This window comes from Rhyacophila brunnea, unplaced genomic scaffold (genome assembly GCF_057557595.1).
Source record: "Rhyacophila brunnea isolate RB1 unplaced genomic scaffold, BYU_Rbru_1.0 scaffold_13, whole genome shotgun sequence".
Lineage (NCBI taxonomy): Eukaryota > Metazoa > Arthropoda > Insecta > Trichoptera > Rhyacophilidae > Rhyacophila > Rhyacophila brunnea.
In genome coordinates this window covers 3,619,979-3,643,069 of record NW_028232785.1, presented here as the reverse complement: position 1 = coordinate 3,643,069, position 23,091 = coordinate 3,619,979, and the positions used below count along the sequence as shown (strand labels likewise).

At 33.8% G+C, this 23,091-nt stretch overlaps 1 long non-coding RNA gene across 1 annotated transcript; it reads left to right on the top strand.

Moving 5' to 3' along the window:
- Positions 1 to 11,347: 11,347 nt before the first annotated feature.
- On the top strand, positions 11,348 to 22,541 carry LOC147076177 (uncharacterized). The gene is made up of 5 exons (XR_015069876.1): positions 11,348 to 11,581; positions 13,396 to 13,716; positions 15,466 to 15,618; positions 18,006 to 18,185; positions 21,201 to 22,541. It is a non-coding gene; the product is annotated as an uncharacterized LOC147076177 (long non-coding RNA).
- The last annotated feature ends 550 nt before the right edge of the window (positions 22,542 to 23,091 follow it).

Below are 23,091 nucleotides of genomic sequence, written 5' to 3'. Positions count from 1 at the left end.
TTTTTTAGTGTTAACACAAATTATTGAATAATCGAAACCTCTTCCATGATAATTCTCATATGGTATTACTATCAATATCCTTTCTCTATGACAAAAGTCTATTGTCACGTCGGACACGAATTTATTAACGATGATCTAAAAAAACGTGAAATTCGAATCTGGTCATGAAAGAATTATTGGTTTGACAAGGTATTACGAGAAGATATCTCAGAATCTAAAACTTACATCGAACAAGAGAATGCTAGTGATGCTAACCAAGCTTTTAAAGTTAGTTTTCTATTCTACTTGACAATATTTTTTTTTAATCGATAATAGGTAGTATGTACTATGTAATAAATAATATTGTAATGTTTCTTATGATTAGCATTCTCAGAGGGAATTAACAAATGACACCGACGATAAGAGTAAAAAAGAAAAAAGTGTATTTCCGAAAGAAAAGTGCATTCATTTCGGAACTCGAATTGGGAATTTTTCAATGACCGTCAAAGGAAACCATTTAATACTTTCACCGATTATAACGAATACAAAGTCGCCAAAAATGTTAACAGCTACTGATGTTGATAAGGTAAGTTTCGAAGGAACTCTTATTGTTAATAATTACCTACCTAACTCTATCAAATCTTATTATTATTAAATCTAAAATATCATATTTATTGGACTTAATCCACATTTTAATTGATTGACGTCTAATTCCGCTTGCTTTGAGTAGGTAAATTAGTATCTTATCTACACATAGATACCATATTTCAATATGGAGACAACTCACGAAACCTTGTTCCAAGACAATGACATTTGAAATTTTTGCATAGATTCTCATTTTAATTTCAAAGCTTCGATTTTGAGTAAAATGTGGCTTTTTTTAAATTTATTTATGTATAATTCAGTGGGTCTATTCTATACACAAGGTGGTTATCGACGGTAGCTTATCATATATTATGTATCTATTAATGCGTTAATTTAAAATTAATTTTTGATCACTAGTCAGTTTGTTACACTTACCCCAATATTGGGGTGAGTGTGACTAAATTCATCTTTATTCCAAAAGTACTTCAAAACCATAACGTATTATATGCATAGAAAGGTAATATTTTATTTAATGGATATTGAGCCTTGAGTTAAAACTACAGTATAGAATTTCAACAAAATGGACCAAAACATTTTTTGGGGTGTGTCATACTAATGTATGAAGCGCTAGTGATGTCCCGAAAGAAAAACGACGTATTTTTTATTAATTGATGTAGGTAGTTGACGGAAATCCGATGACTCTAACGAGTTTACTTTTTGAAGGATCATGGGAAAAACTTGTTATGTCAAGTTAACAGTCAACATTAAATATCCATTGTGGACAATCCTTCAAATTCAGGTTGATGATTGTACTGTTTAATAAGACAAGATATAGTACCAATTGATTACAAAAGGATCGCAAACTTTTATTCAAACATATTCTACGGCTTGTGGTTTTTAGCATTGAACATGCTTTTGTCTTGACCACCCGGCCAGATTTGTTCGAAAACATCGCAAAGGCAGCGGTAACAAAAACAAAAAATACGAAAGTCACGAAAGTAGCGCGGCGCGGGCTGGAGTGGCTTCAGTCGGCCGCGAACGGCGCTTCGGGAATAATGTGTGACCCGCACCCCGCAATTTATTTTATTTTCCTTTGAATTTAGACAACTAGCATTCAAAGAATCAGTGGGCAAAGCATGTTCCATGTTTAATAATTTTAACCGTCAGGGTTTAAGTAGCCATCATCTTTAAACAATAACTTATTTCTTTTAATAAAACATATAAACCAATTGTGTCCGGGTACTTCGATTTTAATATTATTTTCTTTAATATACTGTCCAATTAATTCCAGGACTACTTTTTTGTGAGACATGCTTTTCCAACGTATGCAAATTTTCTGCAAAAGATGTTTCAATCTCTTTGGGTAATATTGTACTTCTGCTAAAACTGTCTTGTCTTCTTTCGTAAACATGATTATACATATCCATATGACATATCCCGATTTTTTACACATTCAACTTTTTTTTGTAATTTTCCTTGGTCGTAAGCTCCTTTATCTGTCTTTCGTTTATATTTACATGTGGAAAAAATGCACATTTATTATTATCACATTTTAGATAAGCACCTTTTTTAAAAACTTGTGTATTAAATTGAAACACATATACTCTTCCAAGTACCTACCTACTTAGCTAACATAAAACTATAACAATAAAATTATAAATATTTTATTTCAATTGCGAACATTTTTTCGATCGATATAAATAATGCGTCGTGTCCCATCACTAGTTAAAATAATGACTATGCGAATTCATAAAAAAATATATGGGGGAAGTGTGACATAAAACAAAGGCACACTTACCCCACGCGTTTACTTTCGTGGGGGAAGTGTGTCTACTCGATTAAAGCTTTAAAATTATTATCAATAAGTAAAACGATAACAACACGTAAAGAAAACACACATACTTATCAAATTTTACAACCATAATGTGCAGATTTCCGTGTTTTAAAAAATAGTTTAGTAACAGCTACCATCTCACTCGTCGACTTCAAAATGTCGTCTGGAGAATAATCCATGTAGTCACATCAAAAAACATGGTATCGACACCATTTCTGATTATTTTTATGAATCAGTGACTTTCCTATCACCTTTCCATAGATGGCATCATCAAATTTGTAATAGATACTGAGATATCTTTCCATTTTAGCAATTATATTTGAAGCAAAATAACAAGCAGCTGTTATAAAATTCTTTTTGTTCGTCCTTGATTATGTCAAGGGGTGATTTATCGTTTGTCTCTTAATACTGTATTACTGAATAAATTATTCTTCATACAATAATTGTCCCAGAATACAAAAAAAACGGTGTGTGTACTTATGTACGCACGTTAGAAGTTATACTTCTTTGGCGTAACAAAACAAAATAATTTCCTCATCGATCACTATGTCTTGATTAGAGAGGGCTTGTAAGAAAGAGGCTTCAGTTAATTGCCTCTTTTTTTTGCTCACCATAGTCACTTATTTCGGTTACCCGGCCGTTACAACGCCGAGGAGAAATTTGTAATATATGTACCTCAGCTTGTACAGTAATAATATTGCAATTATTCTGTGTTAAACTAATATGAGCTTGCTGACGTGATGGTCTCGGAGTCACTACACATATGTCTTGATTTGAAATAATACTGGAATGGCCACTTGCCGTTGTTTCACCTTTTTGTGTAATTTTATTTTCTGCAATTATTTTTTGCCGTAGCCTGTGAGCTCGAACACGTTCTGCTGTTGTTGTTCTTTTCTCTGCTTGATTACGCTCGCGATATTTTTTACATCTCTCCGCATTTGTTGAAGACATTATGAAAACTAAAATAAAGATATCAATCGCCTAGCAACTCCGTCAATAATAAATTCGCTGCCTTGGCTACGGAACAATTCTAAACTATAATATTATAGTGTATTATTGTCACGATCGCATTATCATACTGTAGCGTAAAGGCAGTGCGTTCGGCGTATAACCGAAAAATCGTGGTTCGAATGCAATCGAGTGCGATTTTTTTCGTGTGAAAAAATAAATTATGTGTTACATGTCACACGCCAAAAATACACTCTGATCTGATTTTCCAAACGCGCATAAAGAAGTATAACTTCAATGCATAGTGCTTTATTGAATTCGAATCATGCCATACTCCTCAGTCCACCAATAATTTTGAAAGTCTCGGCTGCTCTTTTTTAATACCTATTATATAAGTACCTTCTTAAGTATATATTTATTTGACAAACTATGTTGTAAAAAAAATATTTTAAGTAGGTAGGTTTTTAGTTTTAGTTTAGTTAAAAGTTTTTTTTTTCATTTCAAAATAAAACATTCGCGTGTCACATGGTCGTCATCATTGCTTTATGCTTTTTATAATGCTGTAGTAGTAATAATTGGACTGCCTGCCTGACCTAGATAAACTTCTGCCAAGGTCAACACTGTAACAAATGAACTCACATGACTGTAATAATTTACTTGGATTTAGGTCATGAATACCGTTGTCTATGAAGATCTCATGCATACACACAAATACTATGACAAATAAGTAAAAGCTGTCGTCTTCCGTATGAATTTGTTTTGACCGACTTAGACAATTAACCACAGGGAAAATCTTGATACGTTGAATTTACGTAACGTATTTTTGTTTATATTCCTTTATGCTTGAAAGTAACTTCCGCCACGGAAACCAGTGAATTTAGTCAAACAATAATTATTGAAGTATGTTTTCAACGAGCGGTTTGATTGGTACCACACTCTGTAGTCTAGACTCTAGGGGCAAACTCGGCAACTGAGCTTACTCCTGCTTTCTTCACTTTTCAGCTTGGTCTTACCAATCCAGGCGGAAAGATGAGCTCTACATACATAACCGATTTCCTTTATGACATGTTTTTTTCAGAAACCATCAACAGACTTGCGTGTTATTAAGTCGGATACGAATTTACATGGAATTGATCTTAACAACGAGTATGTAGCAGAAACAATACGACAAATCAAATACGAGGACCCGCAACCTGACTACTTTTATTTGGACCGTGGACTATTGAATTAGGTAGTCAGTCTTCAATGAACCTTTACAATGCACTATTAGTGCAGTTAATAATGTATTATCATTTAATTCTAATGGATTGAAATTTACATTCCGTCAAGTACCAGCCTACGGTCGATAGTAAATTCAATGTTTATGGGGTGCACAAAATATATTTTTGCTAATTACTTTTCAAATGCAATTAACACGTTAATTACAAAATTGATTAAAACGGCCCGTAAGCATTGAATTTAGTATAATTATTTGCTTGTCACTAAGTATAACTTTATCAAGAAATCATGTTTAGGTACATTAAAATATACTAGCTACATATTATGTTACGTTAAGCATATAGCTTTTAATGAGTAATTTTTACTTGATTAGATCTAATTCGTTTAATCTAACAGTAAACCCAGTCTGTTGCCGAGAAATGTACTCAATTGTATATTTTCGTTATCTGGAAATCCCTAGTGATGTGTAAATAAGATATCTCTAAAATTGAATATTTATTTAAGTAATTATGCGTTTATTGTTACAAGAGTTTTAATTATTAAAAACACAGATGAAAGATACATACACCTAGTAAATACATAGTAGAAAAAACATTTTTTGTATAAGACATCCTCCGAGACTTGAACGCGTAAAATTCGGGCCAACGCGCTTTACCAATTAAGGCACGTGCTCCCTAACTATTTATATTCAAATTAAGTAAAAGTTTCTAGATGAATTGCTTATCAAGTTTCGCCAATTTTGGTTATAATAATTAAAGAATGAGTGTACATAGTTTTAAAATTATGTATGTTCAATTAAAATAATGTTACAGTGTTGTGAATTTAATAAGAATTTGTTTAATAACAGAAGTGGTTTTTGACAATAATATGACTTATCCTTTTTTGTGTAAATTATTTCCTTCACTGCGTGTCAATATTTATTAATGTATGTCTAAAAGATTGGAGATTTAATGAGCATTTAAAAAATTCTCACGTGTGTTTTTTGTCATATTTTAAATACAATACTTATGACCTATTGTTCTTTCAGACGATTCCTACAACCCCTACATTGACTGATGACGCGAGTCTCAGCTTCTCGAAGAGATTCTCAGATGTACCAGGGCAAAATGACAAAATACAGATTGACAAACAAGACATTAAGAAAGAACTCGGGGTATATTATAAGACAATTGGCAATGAAGACGCCGTCAGTCGCACTGTTAAACGTCTTCATATGATGCAATCTAACGCGTCAAGTCCCGATTTATTAGTACCTGTTATAAAATTAGAGAAAACATCGTTTAACAACGAAAATTTTGTGTGCGGTATTTGTTTTAATATTTTTGTATCGTTATATTTATTGGAGATTCACAAAGTGGTTCATAATAAAACCATTAAGAAAAAGATGAAATTAAATCCATATTCAAGTAAATGTAATGACATCATCATTCGACCTGCTTCCATGAAACCACATAAAAGGAATCATTGTGGTAAAAAGTTATTTAATTGTGACCAATGTAATTACTCATGTTCACGATCTGGTGACTTGAGATTTCACAAAATGACACATTCTGGTGAAAAGCCATGTAAATGTACTCAATGTGAGTACTCGTGTTTAACACCTCGTGACATGAAAAATCACAAAATGATACATTCTGGTAAAAAGCCATTTAAATGTGACCAATGTGATTACTCTTGTATACAATCTGGTGCTTTGAAAAAACACAACAGCACCCATTCTGGTGAAAAGCCATTTAAATGTGTCCAATGTAATTACTGTAGTAAAACATCTGAAAACATGAAAAATCACAAAATGACTCATTCTGGTGAAAAGCCATTAAAATGTGACCAATGTGATTTCTCGTGTATAACATCTAGCAACATGAAAATACACAAAATGACTCATTCTGGTGAAAAGCCATTTAAATGTGACCAATGTAATTACTCTTATATAACATCTGGTGCTATGAAAAAACACAAAATGACTCATTCTGGTGAAAAGCCATTTATATGTGACCAATGTAATCACTGTAGTAAAACATCTCAAAAAATGAAAAATCACAAAATGACTCATTCTGGTGAAAAGCCATTTAAATGTGACCAATGTGATTTCTCGTGTATAACATCCAGCTACATGAAAACACACAAAATAATTCATTCTGGTGAAAAGCCGTTTAAATGTGACCAATGTGATTACTCTTGTATACAATCTGGTACTATAAAAAATCACAAAATGACTCATTCTGGTGAAAAGCCATTTAAATGTGACCAATGTGATTTTTCGTGTATAACATCCAGCAACATGAAAACACATAAAATAACTCATTCTGGTGAAAAGCCATTTAAATGTGACCAATGTGATTACTCTTGTATACAATCTAGTGCTATGAAAAAACACAAAATGACTCATTCTGGTGAAAAGCCATTTAAATGTGACCAATGTGATTTTTCGTGTATAACATCCAGCAACATGAAAACACACAAAATAAATCATTCTGGTGAAATGCCATTTAAATGTGACCAATGTGATTACTCTTGTATAGAACCTGGTGCTATGAGAAATCACAAAATGACTCATTCTGGTGAAAAACCATTTAAATGTGACCGATGTGATTACTCTTGTATAACATCTGGTGCTATGAAAAATCACAAAATGACTCATTCTGGTGAAAAATCATTTAAATGTGACCGATGTGATTACTGTTGTATAACATCTGGTGCTATGAAAAAACACAAAATGACTCATTCTGGTTAAAGCCATTTAAATGTGGCCAGTGTAAGTACTCGTGTATAACATAGAGCAACATGAAAACACACAAAATGACTCATTCTGGTGAAAAGCCATTTAAATGTGGTCAATGCTTTTTCTCGTGTATAATATCTAGCAACATGAAAGTAAGTAAGTAAGTACCAGGTAGGCAGTTAAGACCCGGCATAAATAGTGCACATTGAATTTTGTAAGTCATACGTATTTGTTTTGAACTAAGACTACAATTTACAGATGATATTGTGTAGTTTTTAAAAATCAATTAATCCCTGCCACCAAACCGTTATGGTTTTAGTATATTTTGGGGATACGACAAAATTATGAACATTTATTCATTTATACTTATTTGTTAGCGTTAGATTAAGAATACATAATATTAATACACATTATGTTGGTTCATTTTTTTAAATTCATTAAGCCCTGTCTAACCAAATTATAATAGATCAAAAATATTGTTTTATCTATAAAATACATCTGAAAACTGTTGTCTTATTTCAATGAAAACAAGTAAGTATAACTGACAACGTTTAGTGTGCACTATTTACGGCGGATCTTAAGAGCCTACCTCAACCCTTCGCCAATACTCTGAGCTAACATATTTGGTATAACACTAGTAAGCAGGATCCAGTAAATGAATATCGTTACTTATCATCCTGGCATGGTCGTGACCTAAGAACAACTAGACAGCTCGATCGTGTTTATGTGTATACGCGTTATTTCTTGTCTATGGTGACTACCGTTTATGGCATATTTTCTTTAAAACTGTTTTATTATTGTTAGTCAGAATTTATGAATATCTGTGTCTATAACAGATAAATATAATCAAATACATAGCATTACGATTATTCCCGCGGTTAAATGCGTATGGTACTGACTAAATTTCGTCCTGAGCTGAAGACGACTTTAGTTGGCTCTTTTCAATGCAGAGCCGATGATGAAACACAGAAAACAATTAATATTCTCTATTATTTAACAATCATAACCTCTAAATCATAATTTCAACGTGAATAAACTACAATCAACTTTCGACGAATACGCAGGTGCACTCCAATCTGGGAACCTCGGTTCTAATACATGAGTTTGTTTGGAAAACAAAATAATATTATCAAGTTAATAATAATTTAATACCATTGAGTAGAAAGGTTCTATGTGCCATAAATCAAAAGTGTGGGAAATTGAGAAAAACATTTTTTTAAACATTTATTCATTTTTGTCAGTAAAATTACAATGCAGCCCCCACATTTCGCCTCATAGGTAACAATACCTTCTTAAAAATGTAATATGATAAGAATAGATTAAAATCCATGATTTAAAAAATCTAGAAGTCATTAATCACTGCCATCAGCTGTTGATCGATTATAAAATGTTTTCTATACCTACTTCTGGAGCCATAGCCACTTTGCTATTTAACGTATGATGGTACTTGGCACCCACTCCACGTAAAATATGGTTTGTTGTATTTTTGGTACTTTGCATCTTTATATAATTTAACGCTATTTAATTGTCTGTATTTAAAATAAATAAAACATGCTAATATATGTACTGGCCTGCATTCTGAATATGACTAATGAGGTTCGAGATCTTTATAATTGATTTTCCGTAACTTGTTCAGAATCAGTCATAGAGTTAGTTTTAGAGAGATGCATTTTAGGGCTCGAAGCAACAAATAGATACATATGTTATTGGATGACAATTATTTTATTATACCTACGAAGAATATTGTGATGTCTGAAATTGAGCACAAACACACATCGCATTTCTGCATGTTGTATTTTCATTATATGGAGGTTCAATTGAGTTAAAACTGCATCAATCGGTTGAAGCGATAAATTATAGGTTCATCTTTTCCGATTTGATCTGCCTTCAGAAGAATAAAGCCTGATCATAAATTTTTGCACAAGCAACGAGTGGTCCACTTTTCAGCTGTCAAAGTCAGATCCCAGATTACTTGACATATTGATTCGCCCTTTCTCGTTTCAAATTGAATTATACAAAAATCTCAAATCCTAAGTTTATTAACTTAACTAAACTAACTAAACTTAACTAAAGTATATTAACAAATAATAAGTATATTAACTATCAGTGTTAAATAATATACATTCCTGTTTATTCATCAGCTGTCAAACTCAGACTAGTCCTTCACACAAAAACCGGTGGTAATATGGATTTCCAAAAAATATGTAGCGCATTGACCTATGCATTACATTTGAAGAAGGTGTGTTCATTCAAGTTTATTATTTACCATGTAACAGTAACTCATCTATCCAAATCTAACCATTCCCTGTGTGAATTCGACAGACGCGTCAGTATGAGCTCTATAGAATATTGCCATGTCATCCATAGACAACAACGGGATGGGCGGAAAAATAAGACCAGTCGTTGTGAAAGCTTTCTACTTGAGTCAGCAATGGGCCAGCACATTTCAATACCTATATCAACAAATTTTGTTTCCATTGGTAACAAACCTATCCAGGCGTTGCTCTATGGGCACATAAACCTTTAATCGCACACTGGTAGTTAGGTTACGATATTGAACATGTAAATATATGAGATTTTTGAGTTAATCGGCCAAATCGGTTAAAAAACTAAGGTTGGTAAAAAATATGTTTTAATAATCTAACCTCAAAATTGGCGCTGGCACTATCAGGAATCTCTTGCTTCATATACGCCATACCGTTCGCTTCTCGACTAGTCTCCTCTTCAGCATCATCTTCGAATTCATTCACTTCGCGTTTTATATCCATTTCACGTATTTAAATCAAGAATGTGACACGGACATGTGAGAATACACGTCTTCTTTCCTTCTCAAAGACAACATTAAATTCAATGAAGTGTTGCCACTTTTTCAATTTTTCTACTATTCCTCACTTCACAATTTTTATGTTTTCCAAGAACTGGGTTGTAGCTACCTACTTTACAAGCTGTTTGTTGGCAAATTTAAAAGCGGGTGATTCAGCTACTGCGATTGTGATGATGATGACTCACAAAACTTTCCATTCGCTGAGAAGCCACAAGCCAGTAGTTGCAGATCACAGACAATAGATAAAATACGCACAAAAACGTAGATAATATTATACACAAGCTAGCGAGTTGAAATCATAATAAATTATATTGTTACTTTTATCGGGCTCTAGCGCTATGAAGTGGAAATTAAATAAAAGTAAAATGCTTGCCGAATAATGTTTCCATTTTAAAACGTCAAAACGGTAAATGTCAAAATGAACAGTTCGTTTTTTACCGGGAGGTCGCTACCATCTACTGCGCAGACGCAGTAGGATCACACACCATAGCATGTAATCGTGTAAAGTCTACCAGTTGTCAACTTTTCTCGGTAGATTGTTATAATCTGTGGTCGTTAGCTTGTACGATGATGACACTGGGCGAGTTTACGAGCAGATTGTAAATTCGCCATCAATCAGCGTGTAAAGTAGCTCAATGTCATCGAGCCTTTAGGCATTTTGCAGACTAAAGCCAAGGTAGTAGTCCAATGTGTTCATGATAATTTTCACCGAGAATCGGATTGCGCACATTATTTCACGTATAAGATCAATGTAATGTTATTTATTTTCATTCGAAAATCGGTCAAGCTTTAAATTTTTTGTGTTAGGTACCTACCTACATAAACTGGTCAGGATCAAACAAATAAAATATATTCAATACACCTGCTTTGCCAACACCTCAGATTAATAATATACCTACCTACCTACCTTCTAAAAAAAATCTTTTGTGTTTTTTTTAATACGATGCCCGACGATTCTTGAACCTACAGCCACTGGATACCTTCCAATGTAGGGCATCCTAATATTTACAACGAATTTGTTCGAAAGAGGTAAACAAAATTAACTGAGTAAAATTATTATTTTTTAATTTACTGGTACCTAGGTAAGCATTTTGGATCGGAAGAGTAACCTAAATTCCAAAAAGTCCTTATGATATCTCAAATTATAAAATATATTATATCAAACAGCCAAAATGACAACGCATACTATAATTTATTGGATTGTGATCTTATAATTCGGTTACAAAAAAATGGCAACACTGTGGCATATTGTCATTTCACAGCTGTCAAATTGTCTTCTGTCCCGGTAATCCTTAGTTTATTCGCAATTATTCAAATACGCAAAATGGACGTAAAACGCGAAATATGTGACCTCGAATCTTATAATATAAAAGATCATAATAATTATTCCTCTCATGTGAAACTTACAAGCAAACCAGACGCCAACACCGATGTGAACCGGGAGAATGCTGATGCCACGTGCATTTTTGAGGTTTGTTATTACGAATTCTTAATTATTGTAGAATGTATGTACCGAGAAGTTAGTTCGTTTTTTGCAGATATGTTTCACAGCTTTTCAAACCAAATAAACGAAGTCGGATTGTTATTTAAACGATTTGACATATATTTTACGAGGAAGCGTTTTCGACAACTAATCATCAGTGTTGCCAGTAAATATCTAAAATTATTTCAATAATAACTTCAAACTATCATGGGTCGCCATATTGAAAAACGTCAGATTTTGCCAGTTACGAGTCGTGTTGGGGTAGTTTCAGCGCCAACTTTAGATTATTGAAGCCCGAGCATATCTTTTTGTACGTGCAACGAATGGTCCACTGTTCAGCTGACAAAATCAGATCCCAGATTGCTTGACATTCTCGTTTCAAATTGAGTTATAAAAAAATCTCAAATCAACTATATGAACTATCAATTTTATTTATAAATAATATACATTCCTGTTATTCATCAGCTGTCAAAGTCAGACTAGTCCTTCACAGAAAAACCGGTGGTAATATCGTTTTCCAAAAAATATATAGCATTGATCTATGCATTATATTTGTAGAAGGTGTGTTTATGCTGGTGTATTATTTATTATGTAACTCATCTATTCAAATCAAACCATTCCCTGTGTGAACACGTCAGTATGAGCATTATATAGAACAATGACAGGCAATGACAGGTCATCCATAGACAACAACGGGAGGGGCGGAAAAAGTAGGACCAGTCGTTGTGAATGTATCGGCCCTCTACTTAAGTCGGCAATGGTAGTTTTTGACAGTGACTCCCCCGTCTCATTCTGCAGATAAATTTGTAGGGCTGTGCATGAATATTATTCTAAACTTGAAAAGAGTATCATGAAATTCTACCTTACTATACCTCGTGTCTACAAGGGCACACATTTAATTGTCGAATTCATTTATGTTGTCGAAAACATTTCTTCGTGGCACCTGACGATAGCCGGGAGGCTTACGCGTCGGTTTATAATATTGTGGGTCCCAGTTTATGAAAATAATAACTGAATATCGATTTTAGGTTAGGTCGTGTTTTTGACGATTATCATTTTTACTTTGATGGTCATGGATGGTCAGATGCTTGCTGGAACATAATATAACTAAACGTCAACTTGTCAGAAATGATTTGTTAAATAGCCAGAAACGTTTGCTGGAACATTGTATTCATATTACTTAATCCAAATCGTTGTAGTTAGTGTCACTGTAATCCAAAAATAGCGGGTTCCGGGAAATTATTATACCTACCCCGTTTTCACGTGCATGGATTTACTGCTGGTTGTGCAATGCGACAATTCGAACTTATGTGAATTTTTCGCCTGCGCAGTAGAACGACAGTGGTTAACCTGCCATACGTACCATCATTGTGTGTTTTGGTTACTGGGGATGTGAACAGTTAATTTGTAACAAATTCTAATGGATTTAGGTTTCTGTACTTCTATTCTTTTTGAGCCGTTTTTTTCGACCCGGGTTTCGCCTATTGGCATCTTCAGGCACTGTGTGTTCTCACCAACAGATAAATACACATTGACCGGGTCGCAAAAAAAGACTCAAATGGAATAGTACAAAACCTAAATCCAAGTGCCTTCGGTCGATAGTATTAATATTAGTCTTGATTGTTGCTAACAAGTAACGTTGACAAAGAGTACTGTAACACTGCTGACATATTATAGGTAGGTATATTGAAGATAACCTTTTCTGATACCAGGTAACGATATCAGCTCATTCATTATAGAAATTTAAATCTACAATATTCATAAGAAAATAATTCAAGGAGCATTCTTTTCATTTTTTTCAGCACGAAGCAAACGGCATTCCTGAGATAGAAGCCGCAATGCGGTACGATGCAATTATAATACACGAACATGACATTAAGCAGGAAATAGTGAATGCTTCCGAAAAAGAAATCTGTTTAAAATTGACAAGGGCCACTTTTTATCGCAATAATTTTGTATGCGATGTATGTTATGCATTTTTCTCTTCAAAAAAGATTCTCATCAATCACAAGTGTATGCATGACGTATCTCTGAGTGATAATGAAGTGGCTCTCCTTAGAGCACGAGCCTTCCAAGAGCTCGGTGAATGCTCGGATTCGTCAATGTTCAATAACGATTCACAGGTACGTTCCATTCTCATTGTGTTATTGCTATTCTTATTCAAACACTTCGGAATTGTATAAAATATATGTGGTTGCGTTTTTCATAGTGGACTGTAATTAATTAGTGGAATGATTGTGATGTGGATGCTGAGAGGGGGAGGTTACACGTAAGATGCCAAACACTGACCTTTTATGAAGTTCTGTTATCTGGTTAAAGCTGGTCCTTCGTGCACTCTCTCTCGTCCTAGCACAGTACACTTGTGATGAATGATATGCTAAATGAGAAAATACCCTGTGCTGGTAACACGACACAAGTGGTCTGATTAACAGATTAACACGGAGACTCGGTTAGAATTATGGCTTCCACGACGGTTGCACTGGACATGCTCGTGATATGCACTTTAATTTTTGAATCAGTCTGTATGTTTAAATTACTCATTAAACGACGGTATAGCTGCAATAAGCCTACACGCGCCCGTTGTCATGAGGTAACTAAATGTTATTCAATATATGCCAACAGCTGAGATTTGAGGTGGGGGGAATTATAGGGAAACAGAGTCACCATAATTGGCCCAATCAAATAATATATATGGTAATCACCTGTTACTTTATTTACTTAAGTCACCAGTTTCACTGTAATTCATATTTATACCCTCCATCATAATCAACTTAATGCTGAATAAAATGATCATCCATCTCTTGGCACTCACGTGGCTTTAGTTACATTATTTTTTTGACAGTGGTTACAGAGGCTTTGTGGACAACTAATTATAGCCTCTTCACTGACTTCGTATGTCACCGTCTCATATTTAAGCAGCATTGAGTGACCAGAGAACATAGAATTAATGCGAACTGAACTACCTAACGGGTGTGGAATAACAGGCAATCTATCTGGATGTGGAAGAATATTGGATAAAGTTAAACACGTGTCAAGAATATGTCATTCTCAACTTGTCCTTCGTTCTGACAACTGCTTTCGGCTTATGCACTGGCGCTCAAATTGCAACACACACTATTCTTCGTCTAAAATGTGTACCTATTTCATTTTTGCAGGTCACACATTCAAATTCCTTCTTCAAAATGTAATAAATTGCGATATAGTCTATCTGAATTATATTTATTAATCTGTTCTGTGCTATTGACATGTCAGATAACGCCATTACATACTTTGACGATGTATATTATCTAATTTGCTTTTCAAAACTGTTTTATCTATTGTTTATGGTCCTTATTTTGCACAACATTTTATAAAGTTAATAAAGTACCCATAATTAGACACCCACGGTGGCTGCGCAACTTAAGCGTTGGACTATAATGCCGTGGGTCCCACGTTCGAATCCTCGATCTGGCAAGTACACATATTGTTTTGCAATTTGTGTGAGTCAGGGTATGCACCTGTAGGTTAAGCAAGTGGCTTACATCCAATACTCGTAAAAAAATCTCTTAATACAAACTTCTACTCTGTGAAAACCCATATGATCCCATTAGGATCGGACATGGTCGACAAAAAAAAATTAGTACCTAATATAGTTTTGGCACAAACAAAATATTTATCAAACAAGTCAATAATAAATCCATAGTATTTACTAGTTTGATAGCTACATATCGATTCCCCTTATCATTCACCGATGTTGATCCACTGCTAGATGAAGGCCTCCCCTAGTCCCATCCACTTTTTTCTTCTGTCGAATCGATACCATTGTGGTTATAAACAGAAGCAACTCCCTCGTATTAAAATAATGCGAATTGAATTTTATTTTTGTTTTTTAGTGGCCTGACATTAACCGTGCCAGTCTAAAGTCTGAGATAGATCCTCAACTAGTTGATTCGAAGGACGAATTTATAGAAGACACACAATGCCAAATTAAATATGAAGATTCACAACCTAGTTGCTCATATTCCGAATGCAAGCCAGTAGAACAGGTAGGAACGTTTATAATATTAATTTATATATTACTGTGTAATTGTGATATGATAGAGTATACCTCGTAAACACGTGCATGGATTTACAGCTGACAGTGAGTATAATCGCGGCCATAACAAGAAAATGGACGTGTAAACACGTATTATCGTGCAAGATTGCATGCTATATTGGTACATGCATGGCGGTGCGCATGCGCAGTAAAACGATAGTGGCGAACTTGCCGGAAGAAATACGAAATACACCGTACAGAATATTTTGACGTCTACCGATTATCTAAGAACAAGAAAACATCGCGTCTCGCTTACGCTTTAAAATGATTTTGCAAAGACAGTCAGCACTTTTACATGTAAATAGTTATTAATGCAATTGTTTAAAACACACTATTATTGCAGCTAAATCTATGTACGTGTACAGGCACCAATATGTTATTTTCTTGTTTTATACCTTGTATCGCATTAAGTGTTTTCTATACATTTGGCATATTAAACACAATGTGTTAAACATTATGGATGTTCCGTCGTTTCTAATATTTAATAAATATTTGTATGGTCTCAATTTTATAAAATCATTTTAACATAAATTAAGGAAAATTCAAGTTGCACGTGCGTACTTATATTTTTGAGAAAAAATCTATGATTTTTAAAATAAACATAAAATACATTATCAATGAATTATTATAAAATACTTTCACTGTATACAAGAATACTAAAACCAAAATTTATATATTCTTTTATATAACAAGGAACGAATTCAAATGTTATCAAGTATTTTTTAATTGCAAGTTTATCTTTGACTTTAATAAAAATCTTATAATGTTTTGAGGTTTAAATTGATTATAAATTATAACAATCTCAAATTGCAAGCCTAATACTTATCTACTAGGTGCCTCTCGTAGGCGGAGCACTCACCTTAAGCCTAAACGAAATGCCGGATCATCGAACGGTAGGGTGTACGTTTTTTACACTTTTTACCCCACTGAAATGCATTTTACCTGATTACCTCGCATAAAATTAAGTCAAATGATATTCACTTAAAAATACAATATTATGTACCTAGTACCTACTTAATAAATAAAGAGATAATATACGTATAAGTAGAGTTTGTTAAAAACCTCAAATGGAAATGGGCTGGACACATAACTCAAAGAAGGGACAATCGTTGGACAATTTTAATCATCCAGTATTGTACACATTTATATATTTATAAAAATCGTTTTATTTTTAAATGAACATAAAAAATAATAAAATCAATGAATTACTTATAAATCTCTTAGGCGATGCTTAGAAAACTTACTAAATTAAATTTTAATTATAAATATGACTAAAAATACGTGTAATAATAAGATGCGGTCCAATTCAACAAATTCACATTTTATGACACTTTTTAGAATTGTAAGTTTATCTTTGACTTAAAATAAAAAATATATTTTTTAATGTTTTCAGATACATATTTATTAATTAACACAGACGGAATTGTAAATTATCAAAAACATGTCTCAATTTGCAAGCTTCGTATTTTTCCTAAGGTGCCTCTGTTAGGAAAAGACATTGCCTTAATAAGCGGATCAAATTATATGTGATTCTTACGTTCTAACATATCCATTTTACAGTTTTATACATCATATTACATTATATAGCTAGTTATTATAACATATACCCTTTAAAGCACTCATGGCTGACTTTCATATCTTCCACGTTTTACCTGACGGATTCGCCAGTGTACCCAGCGGGACTTTTATCTGGAAATTTTCATCTCAGTTCGTCAACACATCGGCGTATACAATTTGTTGTCCCGGTTTGCTATGTGACCGGGGTATGTGGTTACGTCTCCTACTTATTTATAGTGCGCGTCAGCATATGGCTGACGTCCAGGGTCGTGTCATACTATTATCATTTCTTATCGTCATTTTACCTCTCATTTCTTTACTTAAGAGCATACATAAGTGAAACGGCAAATAATTTTCAACAGAAGTGCGACGAAATTTTTTACTCGTCGCCAATCGGAGACCGACAGTCGTGATGTAAGCACGTCAATTTGTTTTGTGATGGCGTCGGAGGAATATATTCTTAAATCGTGTAAAGATGACTAAAAAACTTTACCCATTTACTTGAAAAAGAAAACATGTCAATGAATATACTATTATTATTACTTATATAACGATAACATAACATTATATGGATTAAATTATATTTCGTTCGGCTCGCGTCATTTGCACAATCCGCGCATCCCCTAGCCCATCCGATCTTTTTAGGCCATGCCTCAACTGAAGTATAGCTTTAATGTCTGAAGATGCTCGAAAGCAAAAATGTTGAAAAAATATATCTTAAACGGAATAGTATAAAACATAATTTAGAATTTATAGGGTAACGATAATTTTGTTTTCTAGGTTTCTACCAAGGGATTTTCTACAAGGAATCACGATTCCGATAGTAGTGGACAATCCTCGCCTGATGGAATCCATAATCGAATGATTCAGTATTCAGAAGTGACGATAGATGAAGAAAACATTAAAAAAGAAATTTTAAAACAAAATACTCCGAAGGAACTTCGTCTTATTCTGACAAGGGTAATACATTTCTCACGTAATTTGATTTGCAACAGTACATTTGTCGGTTTCCACCGTGTGTCTTCCTTCTTTACTCGACGTTTCGGGCTCGTTGCAGAGGCCATCATCAAGAGATGATATGATAATGACCTCTGCAATGAGCCCGAAACGTCGATTTAAGAAAGGAGAAGGACACATCACGATCGTGAAACGTGGTGAAGTAAGTTATTGCAAACTATTTTCGCGATCGGACTATTTTTAAGAAAAATTATATATGATTATATAAGGGATAAGTTACATATAGGTATGTAGTTTTCGATGCAGAAGTACTCTCAAAAGTCAAAAATGATTCACACGGACGTGATTGCTGATCCAGGGACTTAGTAATCCTAAGTTATTTGTAATTTTAATTGTGTATAACATCCTCGCTAGCAGTTATAACTAATTACTATGAACGTATTTGAGTTTTAACACTATTAAACATAAGTACCTGCCTAGCTTGTACTGTCAGACAGTCGACAAAGACTAACATTTCAAAATAATTTGTGGCAGTGACGTCCCGTGGGGGTAGGCAGATTGAGCGTCGCTTGGGGGCGGCAAATCGAGGAGGATCATTAGATGTATAGAAATAGGTAACTAAACTTTGTAAGTACCTAATAATGAAAATATCCTTCGATTAAAAAAATCAGCTCACTGGTTGGAAACAAAGTGTATTAAGAATTAACATAAAAGGTTTAACAAAACTGTATTTTTTGTCGGTTTCGCGATGTCTAGTTTACTTCTGTTGTCCTTAGACGTCACGTCCTTGATGACAAGCAATGACACGTGCAGATTTGCGAAATATATTTTGAATTATAGTTAGGTACATAGGTATTTACCTAGCTCGCGTTTTTTGAAAGTTGTCAGGTGTATTTTTAATGTATATGAAACCGTGGACTCACAATATTGTTTATTGAAGTAGAGATGGCATTTAAATTGGATTTAGTGGTATATATTTTGTTAGTAATGTATCCATACAACACATTTCTTAAATATTGGGCTCATGTAAGGATGATAAAAAATACTGTATAAAATGGGGCGGCATTTTAGCGCTGCCTAGGGGCGGCATTTTGTCTCGAGACGTCACTGATTTGTGGCATATGGCCATTTCGGCTGTTTTTGATGAAGCACATTCTTGACGGCTGGTTTTGGGCCACGAGCACTGCTGGCCATATATCACAAATAACACGAACAATGTTGGTTTCCAAAGCATCAATAGTTATGTATGGCAAGCAACGTATACTAGCGACATCACATATCCGCATAGAAATATTTGTCAAATCGCACGACTTTGGAGACAAATTGACAGGTCAATATCATGATATAAGCTTATTGCCAATTTTGATTTCAATAAGTCGGTGGTTGTGGCCTCTGTATGACACGTAGTTTCATACTGTAGATACCTACTACATCTTGTCCGGATCAATGCCATACATATTTACAACAGCAACAATGATCTCCATTGAACATAACGCGAGCTCCGGCCTCATTTTTTCATAAATAACGTTCGATGTTCCTCCATGATGTCAACCACACAAGTCAGTGCATTTTTTTTGATGTAATCAATTCTCTAGTGTCACATCTAGGTTGGACTCCATATGCGCCAATTTTGTTTATTAACAAACCCGTTTAGCCCAAAATGAGCATCATAGCTTAAGTAAGAGATTATTTATTATTTGGAATCGCTGTTCGAACGTCACTCTATCCATGCTATGCCTGTCTAAATACTGATCATAAATGACAAAAAGTATGCGCAGTATCACAGTTCGGTTTGATAGTTAACCCTTCCGTAAGTTCGATCTAAGCAACAAAATAAAATTATGAAATCCTGAAAACTGAAAGGTATATTATGGGAATCGAGTCAGATGTCGTGAAATTGGCGATTTAATGTAGTACCTGCCATAAAATACAAAGTCTCGAATGTCTTCTATAATAATTTAATAATTAATACCATCTTTAACGGGTGTAGTTATGTGCAGTGGTTCTTGGTACACTTCTCCTTGGCAACCTGTATTTTTAGTTTAGATAAGTGACTGCACCCCTCACCCTACTCTGTCTTAGACTATACAAACAAAAGATTATGGAAAACCAATGTTCGAACAACTAGTCATTATAAAACGACCAATAATTTATAGGCGAAAGGGGGGTGTGCTGCAACAGTGGGCAAGCTAAACGTTTATAACTTATCTATAAAATAATTATAGTGATATTTAGTAATAATATTCTAAATTCACGAAATATGGAAACTACCATTAAAAGTTTCCACTGGGTATAGTAATTTTATGTTTCGCTACCTAATAGCAATCCCTACACCATTCCACATTTTTCCAATATGGAGTTGTATCGTGTTGTTTGTGTTCTATTAAATTATGTGGAATTTCGAAATATGATATATTAAAAATAATATTGCTTATCCTATTGAACATGGTTGCTTGAATATAAATTCTAGTTTCGCCTTTTAGCGTGGCAGGTACTATGTACACTCTCCAACGATACACTAAAACGGAATAAACATATTTAGTTACTACACGTAAATCACGATATAATTTATTATTCTCGAAAATGGAGCAAAACTGCATCACCGTACCTACGTAATTCTGGTGACCATAAATTATTTTATCAAGATATATTAGAAATAAACATATCACAGTTACAGATTAAACCTATCCTATACACATCAGTCAATTTATTCAACATTTATCCAATATAATATGGAGTTTTCCATTTGGAACTATAATAGTTTTACCACATAATTATATAAAATGTACTTACCAAGAATTTTACCACAATAATTCTACCATAGTCTGTTTTATGCAGTTGCTGTTGAAATTCATATGTAGGTACATTTGTTTACCTATAAATGGATCATTCCTTATATTAACGGAACATTATTTATTTTTTAATAAGCTACCCAAATATGTACTTTTATTATTTCTAAACGTCATTTTACTCTCACTTATTTAATAACGTCTGATAATGCTGAAATGGTTTTTCTAGGTTTCTACGAAAGGATTTTTCAAGCGGAGTCACGTTACAGACAGGAGTCAACGATTTTCACCTGACAAAACGATACAGCATTCAGAATTGACGATAGATGATCAAAACCTTAAAAAAGAAATGTCAGAAAAAAATACTCCGAAGGAACTTCGACTTATTCTGAGAAGAGTAATACATTTTTCACATAATATGATTTGCATTATTTGCAACGCAGTTTTTAGTTGCAGAAGTACTCTGAAAAGTCATAATATAATGGTTCACGCAGAAATGATAGTTGATCAAAGTCAATACAATGTATTTTCACAAACGAGTCATCTCAAACGATATAAAATTACGAATACTGGTGAAAAACCTTATAAATGCAATGTGTGCCCATATAGATCCTTTCAGCTTAATCATCTAAAAAGACATAAAATGACACATACTGGTGAAAAACCTTATAAATGCAATGTGTGTACATATAGATGCTCACAACTTGGTAATCTTAAAGTACATAAGATGACTCACTCTGGTAAAAAACCTTATGAATGCAATGTTTGCCCATATAGATGCAAGCAACATTCTGATCTTAAAAGACATAAAAGGACACATACTGGTGAAAAACCTTATAAATGCAATATGTGTTCATTTGAATCTTCGTATCTTAATGTTATCAAAAGACATAAAATGACACATACTGGTGAAAAACCTTATAAATGCAATGTGTGCCCATATAGATCCTTTCAGCTTAATCATCTAAAAAGACATAAAATGACACATACTGGTGAAAAACCGTATAAATGCGATGTGTGTACATATAGATGCTCACAACTTGGTAATCTTAAAGTACATAAGATGACTCACTCTGGTAAAAAACCTTATAAATGCAATGTGTGTACATATAGATGCTCACTACTCGGTAATCTTAACTTACATAAGATAACACACTCTGGTAAAAAACCTTATAAATGCAATGAATGCTCACGTAGATTCTCTCAACGTTGTAGTCTTAAGGCACACAACAGGACACATACTGGTGAAAAACCTTATAAATGCAATGTGTGTTTGTATACATGCGCGCAGTCAAGTACTATGAAAACACATAAAATGACACACACTGGTGAAAAACCTTATAAATGCAAGATCTGTTCAAGGAGATTCTCACGACATAGTAGACTTAAAAAACATGAAATGAGACATGTTGGTGAATAACCTTATATATAATGAATAATATATATTGAATAATGCAATATTATTATATTCATATAATGCTGCTGATACTTTTCGCATTCTTGAATACTATCTTCAAAAGGCACCTCCCATTGTGTTCTAAGAGTAAAGTGTTCAACCCATATGTGCTACAAAAAAAACAATTGATAAATAAGCAGACAAGAGTAAGCGATATCATAGAGGTCGCTAAGCAGTTGAAATGGCAATAGGCCAAATATGTCTCTTAAGGCCGGTTCGGATTAGTCGAGTGATTTAGTTACCACTTAATGATTTAGTTACTAAAAAGTGTCAGAACACGGTACGTTCGTGAGTGACGTGTCAAAATGAACTGACTACAACGTAACAAAGCAAAAATAAATAAATTCTAATGGATTTAAATTTTGTACTTTTCCATTTGAGTCGTTTTTTGCGACCCGCGTTCTGCCTTTCGGCATCTTCAGGTGCTGTGCTCGCTCACCAAAGGCAAACACACACTTTTTAATAAAAAAAATAGTATCTAAATTATTTTATACATGTATAGAACCTACCACACCGGTCATTGCTGATCATTGGTGTAGATTGAGTTATATGGGGAAAACCAGTGAAAAAGTTAAAAAATATCTTTCCAAAAATAATGTAAACCGGCATTCTATTGCAACAACACAGTTGGTAGATTATTGATAAACAATAAAGACCTCATAGA